We start from the raw sequence: 14,903 nt of genomic DNA, 5'->3' as shown, positions 1-14,903 counted from the left end.
CCACCTCTCCCGGCTAGATTTTTGTATTTTTTTAGTAGAGACGGGGTTTCACCGTGTTAGCCAGGATGGTCTCGATCTCCCGACCTCGTGATCCGCCCATCTCGGCCTCCCAAAGTGCTGGGATTACAGGCTTGAGCCACCGCGCCCGGCATAAAATGCAATTTTATGACATCATCAACCAAAGGGTGGAGACAGAGCTGTAAAGGAGCAGAGTTTTTTAATGTTATTGAAGTTAAGCTGATATAATTCAAATTAGAGTGTTATAACTTGTTATAACTCTCAGAGATTAGAGTGTTATGAGCATTTTTGTTAGTCTGTTTTGTGTTGCAGTAAAGGAATACCTGAGACTAGGCAATTTATAAAGAAAGAGGTTTATTTTGGCTTATGGTTCTGCAGGCTGTACAAGAAGAATGGTGCCAATATCTGTCTCTGGTGAGGCCTTAGGAAGGCAAAGGGGGAGCTGGTGTATCATATGGTGAGAGAGGGAGTTAGAGAGGAGGAGGAGCCAGGATCCTTTAAACAACCAAATAAAAAATTCTAGAGAATAAATGATCTGAGTAAAAAAATTAAATAAACAAAAAAATAAACAACCAGCTCTCATGTAAACTAACTGAGTGAGAACGCACTCATCACCAAGGGAATAGTGCTCAGCCCCACCTCCAACACTAGGGATCACTTTTCAACATGAAGGAGGACACATATCCAAACCATATCAGCATTGATATAAAAATCCTCAACAAAATACTAGCAAATTGAATTTAGTAACATATAAAAAAGGATTATACACCATGGCCATGTGGTTTTTTTCCTGGAATGCAATGATGGTTCCATATATGAAAATCAATCAAAGGAATACACCACATTAACAGAACGAATGAAAAAAGCACATGACCATCTTGATTGATGTAGAAAAAGCATTTGACGCCAGGCGCGGTGTCTCAAGCCTGTAATCCCAGCACTTTGGGAGGCCGAGACGGGCGGATCATGAGGTAAGGAGATCAAGACCATCCTGGCTAACACGGTGAAACTCTGTCTCTACTAAAAAAATACAAAAATCTAGCCGGGTGAGGTGGCGGGCGCCTGTAGTCCCAGCTACTCAGGAGGCTGAGGCAGGAGAGTGGCGTAAACCTGGGAGGCGGAGCTTGCAGTGAGCTGAGATCCGGCCACTGCACTCCAGCCTGGGCGACGGAGCGAGACTCCGTCTCAAAAAAAAAAAAAAAAAGAAAGAAAAAGCATTTGAAAAACTCCAACACCCTTTCATGATAAAAACACTCAACAAAATAGGAATAGAAGGAAATTAAAATATCAGCCTAGTAGAGCATCCAGAAAATTAGGGGGAAATCCTGAAAAAGAGTAGGCTGCAGAGGAGATGAGCTTTAAGATCTGCATATAAAAATCAGACTAAATTCTTGGCTCATGACTAAACTACACATCCATGGAGGTGACTCCGCAGAGCCTTATGGAAAAGCAGCATGTGGAAGCTTAAAGTACTGTGTGAGATTTTACCTGTTGCCTACTGTATAGGAGACAGCATTTGGAGTATGAGGTCAGGCAAGTTAGCTGTATTTAGAGCAAACTCATCTTCCTCAGAAGATGGGAAAGTGTAGAGGTTGTTACAATGTATCAAACATAATGTGCAGTAGTCAATTAAAAAAATCACTAAACCTGTGAAGAAACAGGAAAATAAAATCCATACTCAAGTAAAAGACTTTGAAACAGCCATTATCAATTCTCTATATGTTCTCAACAGCAGGTTGGATGCAGTGAGGAAAAAAGTGTCAGTGAACTTGGAAATAAGTTAATAGAAATGGACCAATCTGAAGAATGGAGAGGAAAAACAGATAGAAGAAAAACAGCATCAGAGTCCTATTGAGTAACAACAACAAGTAGAACAAAGAATGAGTAGGATTGAGGCAGAAAAAATACTTGAAGAAATAATGGCTGAAAACTGATCAAATTTTATAAAAAGATGTTGACATACAGATCCAAAAAGCTCAAAGAATTCAAAATAGGATGAATACAAAGAAAACCACACCTAAGCACACTGTAATCAAACTGCTGAAACCAAAGATAAAGTATTGAAAGCAGCCAGAGGAAAGCCACATGTGACAGAGGAACAATTGTGTGTGTGTGTATGTATTTATATATATATAAATCAGCTGACTTCTCAATGGAAATAATGGAGCCTAGAAAACAATGGAATGACATCATTAAAATGTCGAAAGACAAAATACTGTCAACTCAGAATTCTACATCCAGTGAAATTATCTTTCAACAATTAAAGTGAAATAAAGCCATTCTGACACATAAGAACAGAAAATTCATTGCCAGCAGACCTCCACCACAAGAAATGTTAAAAGAAGTTATTCAATCTGATGAGATGTGCCATCAAGTAGTAACTCAGATCTATAGTGATGAATGCACGTAACTGGAAACTGATATGGTTAATATAATTTTAAAAACTTCTGGTCATTAAAAGACACTATTAAGAAAATGAATAGGCAAGCCACAAGTTGGGAGAAAAGATTTGAAAAACATATCTGACAAAGAACTTGTATCCAAAATACATAAAGAACTTCTACAATTAATAATAAAATATAACCTAATTTTAAAAATAAGAAGACAAATTAAAGACACAAAGGAATTTATACAAATGGGTGTGGAAAAGGGGCTCAAAATCATTAAACACCAGGGAAATGCAAATTAAAACATAATGAGATGCCATTTTATATTCACTAGAATGGCTAAATTTAAAAGGATTAACAACTACAAATGTTGGCAAAAATGTAGCATAGCAAAAATTGATGTTATCTTCTGCCACCCTAATCCTCCAAAATCTTGTCCTTGTCTGCTCTTCACATCCTTCCAGCCTCATCTTTGCCACTCTTGTCTGTGACTATTGCTCTCAAGCCACACTGGCTTTCTTTTAGTATCAGGCACATCCTAAACTCCTTCTTGCAAATGCTATTCTTCAGCTGCTCCTTCTTCTCCTGGCCAAACTCTACTCTTCAAATCTTAGATTAAATATTCCTCAATGAAGGCCTCCTTGACATTACACTTCAGCATGGATTGAGTGATCTCTGTATTACACACTCACAGTATTCTATACTTGTCTTCTTAGCATTTAACACAATTGTAACTAAGTAATTTTTTGTGGTATAATCTGCCTCCTCCACTAAATTACAAGTTCCAGAAAACAGGGCATGAGTCTGTCTTGTTTATCTCAGATCCATTGTAAGCACTCAAAAAATATTTGTTAAATTAATGAATGAAAAGGAAATGAGATCAAAATAAAACAAGCCAGGGCCAATTTCTGGGTGGTAAACATGATGTCAGCATCATATATAGATTGGTAGATTTGTATCAATGGTCCAAGAATGAGACCATCTCCCTCCTCCTTGTATGAAGTAGCAAAGATTTCGTAGACTTGCCTGGTATGATTTTCTTAGTGATTACTCAGGTAGGAGGCAGTTTCTCATTTTTCTGGCTCATCTCTTTCCCAGCATATCACTGATGGAAGCTGAATGTAATGCCCTAAATGGCATCAATATTTTCTCTTTTTTGAGACAGGGTTTCGCTCTGTCACCCAGGCTGGAGTGCAGTGGCACAATCTTGGCTCACTGCAGGCTTCACCTCCCAGGTTCAAGTGATTCTCCCACCTCAGCCTCCCAAGTAGCCAGGATTACAGGCATGCACCACCACACCTGGCTAATTTTTGTATTTTTAGTAGAGACGGGGCTTCACCATATTGGCCAGGCTAGTCTCAAACTCCTGGCCTCAAGTGATCTGCCCACCTTAGCCTCCAAAAGTGCTGGGATTACAGGTATGAGCCACCACATCCAGCCGGCATTCATACTTTCTCCCATTTCATACTCCTGTTCTTCATCTCAGAATAACAGGACTGAACACAATATGAGAAAAAGGAGTATTTGGGGCCATGTATTGTATAATGTGTTAGAAAACAGGATGAATCTTCATGTATAAAGTAGTTACAGATGGAATGTCAGTGTCCTAAGTAATAGCATTCTAGTTTCAACTAAGGTAGATGATGTCTATTTGTCAAGAAGAGAGCTATATAGCATCTTTTTTTTTTGAGACGGAGTCTCGCTCTGTCACCCAGGCTGGAGTGCAGTGGCACGATCTCAGCTCACTGCAAGCTCCACCTCCCAGGTTCATGCCATTCGTCTGCCTCAGCCTCCCGAGTAGCTGGGATTACAGGCGCCTGCCACCACGCCCAGCTAATTTTTTGTATTTTTAGTAGAGGTGGGGTTTCACCAGGTTAGCCAGGATGGTCTCGATTTCCCGACCTCGTGATCCGCCCGTCTCGGCCTCCCTATATAGCATCTTTAATTTGAGTTGCCTTTCTGGGCCCTAGTGCTAATTAGTACCTTTAATCACCAGTGTATGTCCTGTAGACCTTTTTAGACCTAGTAGTAGATGCTTTCAGTGCTCTACCTACATGCTTTGGGCCTTAACACTTGCGTGTTTTCTGGCAGACTTCCAGTAGCCAACATCTGCATCTGTTTTCCTAAAGACTTCCACTGGAGCCGGGAAAGGATTCTCTCCCTAAGCTGGCCCAGATGTTCTAGGGAATTAATATCTGGCTCCGAGTAGCCCTCAACCAGATCCCTGCCCCTGTGTGTGGGAGGTATAACTCGGAAGCATGGATTTTATGTTGCTCCCATTATCTCTGCAGAATTAAGCTCTTATTGACCATAGCGGAAGCAAGCTTGATAATGCATCCTTTATTGGTTGCCTTCTCTTCCCTTTTTCACTTCCTCACTTCCCCTCTCCTCTTTCCCACCTCACATTCAGCTTAGCATCCTGAGGTGGAGATCAAAATACAAAAAGGAAAAACTATTGATGATGCTAGTTGGGGCATCAGCTCCCCACAGCATTCCATTTGCAGCTTTCAAACAACCTACATGTACTTGAATCTTTGTCTAGGATTGATCTGGACATTGGACACTCAGCTAAAGAGGCAGAATCTACTACTTGCTCAAAACTATTGTGGTTCTTAATCACAACACCTAAGGGAGATGATAAACTTCCAAGAGAAACAGTATGATAGTTCCTCAACATACCTCCAGTTATGTCAAAGGACAGTGTAAAGAACATACAAACAGCAAACAGGAGGAGGTCATTCTGGTGGGAAGCAATCTGTCTATGGTCATTCTGGCAATATATGTTCCATTGTCCCACATAAAAACTAGACAATTGCTACTTAAGTCATTCAAGACCACAAAAGTTCTCACTTTCAGGATTAGTCATATTTGGTTTCTTTCTGGAAATACTGGAACAAACCATTTCTTTTCTTTTTTCTTTTCTTTTCTTTTTTTTTTTTCTTTTCTTTTTTTTTTTTTTTTTTTGAGACAGAGTCTCACTCTGTCACCCAGGCTGGAGTGCAGTGGCGCGATCCTGGCTCACTGCAGTCTCCAACCTCCCAGGTTCAAGCGATTCCTCTGCCTCGGCCTCCTGAGGAGCTGGGATTACAGGCGCCTGCCACCATGCCCGGCTAATTGTTTGCATTTTTTTTAGTAGAGACAGGGTTTCACTGTGTTAGCCATGATGGTCTCGACCTCCTGACCTCATGATCCGCCCACCTCGGCCTCCCAAAGTGCTGGGATTACAGGTGTGAGTCACTACTCCCAGCCCACCATTTCTTACTTGTTACAAAAAATTAGGAAATAATTTCATACTTAGAGAAAAGTTGTAATAGTTCAAAAACACCTAAACTCACTTTTTCCCTATATACTTTAACATTTTCTCTCTTGATTTATCTATATATGTTGGGCTCTTTTATAAGGCCTCCGTGACTTCTATTTTTGCCACCAGCCAGCTCATGGATGACTATAGCCCATTTCATTTATTCTGTGGGACACTGAGCTGATGCCCAACTATTTTTGAATAGTCTCCAATTCAGAGGTGATGGTAATATTTGAGTAAATATCTATTTTATTGAAATTCTACTGGGACCTTCTATTTCTGATCCTCTTAGCAACTATTCTTTGGTTTCGTATGTATCTATTGCCAGTTTAAGCTGCTTGTTCATTTGATTGCAGGAGGCATTCACTATACATTGGTGCCAGCTTCTGACGGACTATATTTATAACAGAGCCAATTATATCTGTTTCTTTGCACACTTGAACTCTTGCCTTGTCCTTTGGGATTGCGAGTAGTTTAATGGCCTTAGCACAAATGCATTAATTAATTAATTCAACAATTATTTATTAAACACCCATGCATACTAGACACTGTTCTACTCACTGAGCACATACCAGTGAACAAAACTGTAAAAACCTTGCTGTCCTGAAGTTTACATTCCAGAGGGGTATATACTAGTCAGCTGCATTGCTGCAACAATGCTGCAGAATAAATACTTCGAATGTTCTCAGTGGCATACAATAACAGACGTTTATTTTTCTCACTCTCAGGTCTGAAGATCAGACAAAGTTTGGCTGAACTTGGCTACATTTGTCTATGTTTGGCTGGGCTGGGCTGGACTCCAATCTTCAGGTCAAGTTTACATCTGCTTCATATGTCTTCATCATTCTAGAACCAGTTGCCTGCCTGAGAGATGTTCTTCCCACAGTGGGTGACAGAAGTATAAGAGAGGTGAGTAGAAATACATAATGCCTTTTAAGGTCTCATCTCAGGATTGTCATGGTCACTTCTGCTTACATTCCATTAGCCAAACCATGCCATGCTATGCCTAACATCAAGGGAGCAGAGGAATATATTCCATCAACGACAGTGGGAGGTTTTGCAAAGTCACATGGTGATAGGCATGACTGGATAATTCTAATATTGAGATGGGGCAGTAATGAATTGAGAACAATGGGCCAGGTGTGGTGGCTGACACCTGTAATCCCAGCATTTTGGTAAGCCAAGGTGGGACGACTGCTTGAGCTCAGGAGGGAGTTCAAGACCAGCCTGCGCAAAAATGCGAGACACCATCTCAATCAAAAAAACTTTTTTAATAATTGAAAAACAATGATCCAATCTACCTTCAGGAAGGGTGGGAGACAGAAAGTAAATTAATATATATCAAATACATAAAGCAAGTTGAGGGCATAGAGAATAAGTAATCTTTAAGATGGAATAATCTTTAAGATAGGATGGGTCAGGAAAGCTTTTCCAAAAAGGTGACACTTAAGCAGAGTCCTGAAGAAAGTAAAGAATCAAGATTAATGGAGAGAACAGTGAATGAAAAAGCCCTAAGAAGGGCACTTGCTTGAAAGGATCAAGGAACCACAAGGAAGCCAATGTGGCTGAAGCAGAATGAGGAAGAGGGAGAACAGCAGGAAATGAAACTATCTAGAGATATAATTGCTGAGTCATAAGATATACGCAGCTCCTAGATTACTAAGTATTAAGAAATTAATTTCTAATTTTTTTTGTTTTGTTTTGTTTTGTTTTTGAGATAGCGTCTTACTCTGTTACCCAGGATGGAGTACAGTGGAGCAATCCAACTCCTAGGCTCAAGCAATCCACCTGCTTCAGCCTCCCAAGTTAGCTGGGAATACAGGTGTGCACCACCATGCCCAGTTAACTTTTTTCTTTTTAGTAGAGACGAGGTCTCACTATGTTGCCCAGGCTGGTCTTGAACTCCCAAACTCAAGTGACCCTCCTGCCTCAGCCTCCCAAAGTGCTGTGATTACAGGCATGAGCCACTGTGCCTGGCCTAAAATATTTTTTAACCAGTTTGTACTCCTGACAGCAGTGTATAAAAATTCTATTTTATCAGAAGATAAGGGAAGAAAAAAAAGTCTGATAATGTGAGCCTTTTAAATGTAATAATAATTTTATTATGTATTTACACATTTTACTATAACATTATATTAATAATCTCACAATATGTATTATAATTTTATTAAACATTTTGTGTTTTTTTATTTCCCTAACTAGTAAAATTGAACAAACATCTTTTTTGTGTTATTAGCCATTTGGATTTCCTTTTGTAAATTAATCATGCAGATCCTTTGCCAATCTTTCTTTTTCTCTCTCTCTCTCTTTTTTTTAGAGTTGGGGTCTCACTCTGTTACCCAGGCTGGAGTGCAGTGGTGTGATCATAGCTCACTGCAGCCTTGACCTCCTGGGCTCAAGCAGTCCTCCCACCTTGGCCTCCTGAGTAGCTGAGACTACAGGCATGTACCAACACATCTGGCTAATTTTTTTTTTTTTTACTTTTTGTAGAGACGAGTTCTCAATATGTTTTCCAGGCTGGTCTCACACTCCTGGGCTCAAGCAATCCTCCTGCCTTGGCCTCCCAAACTGCCTCGATTACAGGCAAGAGCCACTATGCCTGACCCCTTTACCAATTTTTCTATTGGGTAGTCTGGCCCCATCCCTCCTTTTTCTTTGCATAGAATTTATTTATATATTCTAGATACTGATCCTTTGTTTGTTATATATAGTAAATATCTTCTTACAGGTGAGCTTATCTCTTTGACTGCTTTATGTTATATCTTGTAGTACAGAATTTTTAGGTTTTTGTGTTTTGTTCTATTTCGTTTCTTTGTTTTGCTTTGATACGGAGTCTACCTCTGTTGCCCAGGTTGGAGTGCAGTGGCATAATCCTGGCTCGGTGCAACCTCCGCCTCCTGGGTTCAAGAATTCTCCTGTCTCAGCCTCCCAAGTAGCTGGGACTACAGGCACGCACCACCACACCCGGCTAATTTTTGTAGTTTTAGTAGAGACACGGTTTCACCACATTCATCAGGCTGATCTCGAACTTACCTCAGGTGATCCACCCGCCTGGGCCTCCCAAAGTGTTGGGATTACAGGTGTGAGCCACCGCGTCCAGCCAAAGTTTTAAGACAGTAAAATTTATCAAGACTTTTTGTTGTGGTTTGTAATGGTTGTTTCTCTTAAGAACACCTAAATTCATAAAACTGTTTTATTATTATTCTCTAATTTTTTACCTTCAAAAAATTCTTGTTAATTTTGCAGAATTTCAAACCCAGAGAAAAGTTGAACAGTAAAATGAATACTGTTATACCTCTCACCTATATTTATCAACTATTAACATCTTGACACATTCGCTCTATCTGTCTGTCTCTATGTGTATTTTTTCCCTTTTGACAAACCATCTGAAAGTGAGTGTAGGCATTGTGATATTTTACCTCTAAATACTTCAGCTTATCTCTGCCGGGTGCAGTGGCTTACGCCTGTAATTCCCAGTACTTTGGGAAGCTGTCTTGGGCAGATCACTTGAAGTCAAGAGTTTGACACCAGCCTGGCCAACATGGTGAAATCACGTCTCTACCAAAACTACAAAAATTAGCTGGTGTGGTGGTGAGTGCCTGTAATTCCAGTTTTTTGGGAGTCTGAGGCACAAGAATTGCTTGAACCCAGGAGGTACAAGTTGCAGTATGCCAAACTCATGCCACTGCACTTCAACCTGAGCGACAGAATGACACAGTGTCTCAAAAAAAGAAAAAAAAAGATAAATATTTCAGCATATTTTCCAGAAAACAATGACATTCTCCTACATAGCCACAGCATCATTACCACACCTGAGGAAAAAAAATCGTTAATTCAACACAACTTCCAACATTCTTTTCATACTCAAACTTCCTAAATTGTCAAAGAAAAAGGTTTATACTTTTTTTTTTTTTTTTTTTTTGAGACAGAGTTTTGCTCTTATTGCCCAGGCTAGAGTGCAGTGGCACAATCTCGGTTCACTGCAACCTCCGCCTTCCAGTTTCAAGCGAGTCTCCTGCCTCAGCCTCCCAAGTCGCTGGGATTACAGGTGCCCACACCACACCCAGCTAATTTTTTTCTATTTTTAGTAGAGACGGGGTTGCACCATGTTGGTCAGGCTCGTCTTGAACTGCTGACCTCGTGATCCACCCATCTTGGCTTCCCAAAGTGCTGGGATTACAGGCATGAGCCACTGCCCACGACCCGGTTTATACATTTTTCAAAAGTCCAGATTCAATGGATTTCATCTGACTGTTATATGCCTGTAGTCTCCTTCAGTTTAAACAATACTATTACCTCCTTCTGCTCCTCATAATATTAAATCCTTAAATAGTGGCCAGTTATCTCGTAGACTGTCTCATATTCTGGATTTTTGTTTGACTATTTATCATTAGATTCAGGTCAGACATTTCTAACAAAACACCACACAAGTGATGGTGTATACCTCCTACTGTATCATATCTAAAGGCACGTGATAGGCTGGGTGTGGTGGCTTACACCTGCAATCCCAGCACTTTGGCAGGCCAAGGCAGGAAGACGACTTGAGGCCAGGAGTTCAAGGCTACAGTGAGCTATGACTGCATCACTGCACACCAGCCTGGGCAACAGAGCAAGACCCTATATCAAAAGAAAAAAAACCACACATGGTGACCACTTAGTTAAGATTATGATTGCCAAATATTTGCATTGTAGAGGTACATTTCCCCTTTGGAACTAATAAATATTTAGTGGAGTGATAATTTGATGTCATGTTTCCAAATAACTACTTAATGATGACTTATCGGTGATCCTTGCCTTAATTATGTTGGGGATTATAAAATAATGATTTTCAATTTCTATCATTCCTTCTATATTTATTAGCTGACATTCTTCTATACAAAAAAAAATCTACCTCTACTTTTTCCCTTTTTCACTGATTCTATCTTTTGTTGAGTGTCACTATGGACTCACGGATTTTTTAAAAAATTCAGTGCTAATAATCTATTATTTCCATTATTCTTTTTGATGCCTAGATTTCCTTCGAATTGGCCAATGAAGGTCCCTAAAGTTTGCTTTTCACATATAGGCCTTTGATCTTTTGGAACTTAAAAACAAAAAGATCACAAAGCAGGGATGAAGTTTTAAGTTTTTTTCCCTATTTAACCAGTTGTATCAGCCCCATTAGGTGGACAATCCATAGTTCCCTCATTATGTTTTTTTTAATGTTTCTTCTGTATTTCTAGGGTTTCTATTCTGTTCTGTTTATGTAATCGTGTACCAATACCACATTATCTTTTTTTTTTTTTTTTTTTTTTGAGAAGGAGGGAGAAACAGGGTGTCACTGTGTTGTTCAGGCTGGTTTTGAACTCCTGTCCTCAAGCGATTCTCCCATCTCAACCTCCCAAGTAGTGGGGATTCTAGGTGTGAGCCACTGCACCTAACTTCCACAGTCTTAATTACAATAGTTTGATAAGTCATCTTCGCATCAGGTAGTGTAAATGTCCCCATCCTTTTATTTTTCACAATTATCTTGGCCCTTTTGGGCCCTTTGCAAAGAGGATAGAATGAGCTGTCCTGAATTTGGACCTGACTCTTGTTCATTTTCCACAGAAAAAAAAAATCTGTGAGATTTTTGTTGTTGTGAATTGCACTGAATCCACAGGTTAATTTAGATATTTACCATCTTACAGCTTCAAAATATTAAGCAGACATTGATAGTATTACAAGGAAAAAATTTAAAAGGTGAAGCCATCATGGGAGACTTAACACAGAAAAACATAAAACAAAGAGTAGTAAAGATGGTGGGGTGTGGTGGCTCAGGCCTGTAATCCCAGCACTTTGGGAGGCCGAGGCAGGCAGATCACTTGAGGTCAGGAGTTCAAGACCAGCCTGGCCAACATGGTGAAACCCCATCTCTACGAAAAATACAAAAATTAGCCAGGGTGATGGTGAGTGCCTGTAATCCCAGCTGCTTGGGAGGCTGAGGCAGGAGAATCACTTGAACCCGGGAGGCAGAGGCTGCAGTGAGCCGAGATCAAGCCACTGCACTCCAGCCTGGGAGACAGAGCAAGACTCCATCTCAAAACAAACAAACAAACAAAAAAACACCAAAGAGTAGTAAAGAAACAGAAGATTTAAACAATAAAATATGCTCGAGTAATGTATATGTAAATATGTGTACCTACATATATACTTTAGTTATGTCCTTTTCATGCTTTCACTCTCTCTCTTTTTTTTTTTTTTTTTTTTTGCTTAATTAGGTTTACTTGTAGTTTGCCTTTCATTTAATTTTTGTCAAAAGAACTAGATTTTAGTCTATCATTTGAACCTAAGGTTTTTTTTCATATTTTTACAAAGTTTAGTTTAAAAATTTTCTTCCTTCTTTTGGCTTTTCTAGTTATTCTTTTACAGGTTCATGAATTGAACACATAACTCATTTATTTTAAACTATTTTTGTTAGTTGTTTTATTTTAATGCATCTATGGGTTTTGGTTATAGTAATTCTTTCATGGTTGTTTAGTTCTAAATATTTTATCATTTCCGTTGTGATTTCCTTTTTACCCAATTTTTTTAGGGAGCATCATTTTGTCCTAAAAGATGTAGAGCTTTGTTTTTGTTTTTGTTTTGTTTTGTTTTAAACAGTCTCGTTCTGTTACCCAGGCTGGAGTGCAGAGACATGATCTCAGCTCACTGCAAACTCTTCCTCCCAGGCTCAGGCAATTCTTGTGCCTCAGCCTCCCAAGTAGCTGGGACTACAGGCATCTGCCATTGCACCCAGCTATTTATTTATTTATTTTTTTTAAGTAGAGATGGGTTTCACCATGTTAGCCAGGCTGATCTCAAACTCCTGGCCTCAAGTGATCCATCTGCCTCCGCCTCCCAAAGTGCTGGGATTACAGGCATGAGCCACCATGTCTGGACAAGTATTTTTTTTAATCACTCTCATTATTGAGTTCTAATTTAATTTCATTATGGTCAGGATCCATGGACTGATATATCTTTTGACATTTATTGAAACTATATAGTATTTGGTCAAGTTTTGTAAATGTTCTAGATAGATCTAAAAATAAAATAGTTCTCTTTTTGTTGCTTGTGCTATCTAGATTTTATCCTATTGGATTTTTTATTCCAATTAGTACTTTTTCATTGTAATTATTTATAGTTGGTTCTTATTTAAACCTGTTCTTGTTTTATTTCTACCTATTTTGTTTCACGGTTTTAGGTCTTTTTTTAAAATTTATGATTCTGTCATATATCTGTGCATCCTAAGAATACTTAGTCTTTATCACATTATACCCCAAATTAATCTAGAATGAATTCATATTCTGATTATTGACTTTGTTACTTTTTTTCTGAACTTTTTTTTTTTTTTCAGACACAGACTTGCTCTGTCGCCCAGGTTGTAGTGCAGTGGCATGACCATGGTCACTGGAGCCCCGACCTCCCAGGCTCAAGGATTCAGAAACTACAGGACTTCCCAAGCTCCTAGTACTACAGGAGTGTGCCACCACACCCAGCTAATTTTTTAAGTTTTTGTACAGATAGGGTCTCACTATGTTGTCAGGGCTGGTCTCAAACTAGTGGGCTCAAGCAATCCTCTTGCCAAAGAGTTTTAATTCTAGCCAAAGTGCTAGAATTACAGGCATGAGCCACTACGCCGGACTGAACATTTCTTTACATGTCTGGAATTCCTATTTGTAAGGCACAAACATTTGGTTTATTTGTGTTTGTTTCTTTCTCCCTCTATGCTTATTCTGTCATACCTAGTAGTTTTGGGGTTTCCTTACATTGGCCAAAGGCCTCAGTCAAGAATCAGGTCTGATAATGTGGTATTTTAGATTTTCTGTTCTGTTATGCTACCAAGGAATATCACAGACACAGTTAATGAACCTGCAGGCTGCTTAGTTTAGCAAGGTTACATTTGTGTCCTTCTCCCTCTTTAGGTCTGCAGTTCCAAATAAGCTAGTTAGTGCTGGCAGCAGTTTTTGTTTAGCTTCTTTTTTTTTTTTTTTTTTAACAACTTACCATCTTTGATTATTCACTCTTCTAAACAATGTTAAATATCACCTTCTGATATTTCAAAGTTTATTCTGGGAAGAAAATTTAACTAATACTATGAATGCATATACATCAAGTATGACAATGGCCAAAGATGAGGTTTCCTAAGAAATGGAGGATTGAATCTAATATTCACTTTTAAGTGGGAGATCCCCAGTACCCTTCTACCACACAACTCCAAGAACACTGGAAGCCATTCATGCAGCATGTAGATCAATGTTTTGTTTTGGCTTTTTTTCTGTAATAATTTAAAGCATCTGAAAAAAGACCTGTTAGCACTGAAGACCAATAATATCTCCAATGAGGCAAAGAGTTTCCTACAAAAGTACTCATCCTTCCAATTGATCTTCACATATCACTCAGAGCTTTGAAACAGCTTTCTAAACCTGACCAAGTTTGAACTAGTACTCAAGGCTTATCAGTCATTTGACAAATAGTTTCCAAATAAAAGATAAAGTATGAAAATAAAGATTCTTAGAAGTTACTGAAATATAGAGAGCAGAATAACTTAGAAGAAACTTAGAAGTTACTGAAATATAGAGAGCAGAATAAACATGTTTATCTAAATAAATATCCATTAATTTACCTTGACTCATTATGCTATAAATATAATGACATATCATCATGTGGATTAAGATGAACATTTCTACCAGCTCGATATCAATACTACTTTTACTGTAGATTCTATCATTTTAACCCACAATGTAGTTTATATTTTCTATGTCATTATAGTATTCTTTAATATTGAAAATATTGACAGGAAGAAATAATGAATAGCACACATTTGGTAAAAACAGATTATAAACATTTTTTGTTTTAAAATACATTGTTGATATTCACAGGCATTTTTTCTTTTTTTTTCTTTTTTTTTTTTTTTGAGACGGAGTCTCGCTCTGTCACCCAGGCTGAAGTGCTGTGGCCGGATCTCAGCTCACTGCAAGCTCCGCCTCCCGGGTTCAGGCCATTCTCCTGCCTCAGCCTCCCGGGTAGCTGGGACTACAGGCGCCGCCACCTCGCCCGGCTAGTTTTTTGTAGTTTTTAGTAGAGACGGGGTTTCACCGTGTTAGCCAGGATGGTCTCGATCTCCTGACCTCGTGATCCGCCCGTCTCGGCCTCCCAAAGTGCTGGGATTACAGGCTTGAGCCACCGCTCCCGGCTCA

Source organism: Piliocolobus tephrosceles, chromosome 6 (assembly GCF_002776525.5).
Source record: "Piliocolobus tephrosceles isolate RC106 chromosome 6, ASM277652v3, whole genome shotgun sequence".
Classification (NCBI taxonomy): Eukaryota; Metazoa; Chordata; class Mammalia; order Primates; family Cercopithecidae; genus Piliocolobus; species Piliocolobus tephrosceles.
This window is presented reverse-complemented; position numbering follows the sequence as displayed.